The sequence below is a fragment of the Dipodomys ordii genome, unplaced genomic scaffold (assembly GCF_000151885.1).
Source record: "Dipodomys ordii isolate 6190 unplaced genomic scaffold, Dord_2.0 Scaffold211, whole genome shotgun sequence".
NCBI lineage: Eukaryota > Metazoa > Chordata > Mammalia > Rodentia > Heteromyidae > Dipodomys > Dipodomys ordii.
The window spans coordinates 422,875-423,120 of record NW_012267427.1 but is presented as its reverse complement, the minus strand read 5'-3'; the positions used below and the strand labels follow the sequence as shown (position 1 = coordinate 423,120).

The window sequence follows — 246 nt, the reverse complement described above, 5'->3', positions numbered from 1 at the left end:
GGGGGGCACCGGGGACGGAGAGGGGCAGGGAGGGGGGCACCGGGGACAGAGAGGGGCAGGGAGGGGGGCACTGGGGATGGAGAGGAGAGGGGCAGGGAGGGGGGCACTGGGACTGCATGGCTCCCGTGTCTGGCTTCCTCCAGGGCATATCTGCCCTGGGGCACAGGTGGGAAGCCTGGGGCTGGCTTTCTGCAGAGTTGGACAGGGAGCTGCGGGCTGGCAGGCCCTCCGGCAGTGCCCGGGCTG

The 246-nt window shown here is 72.4% G+C and overlaps 1 protein-coding gene across 1 annotated transcript in view; it reads left to right on the top strand.

Annotated features, from left to right (window-relative positions):
- Parvg (parvin, gamma) overlaps positions 1 to 246 on the top strand; it is a 32,663-nt gene that overhangs the window by 21,821 nt on the left and 10,596 nt on the right. The window lies entirely within an intron of this gene.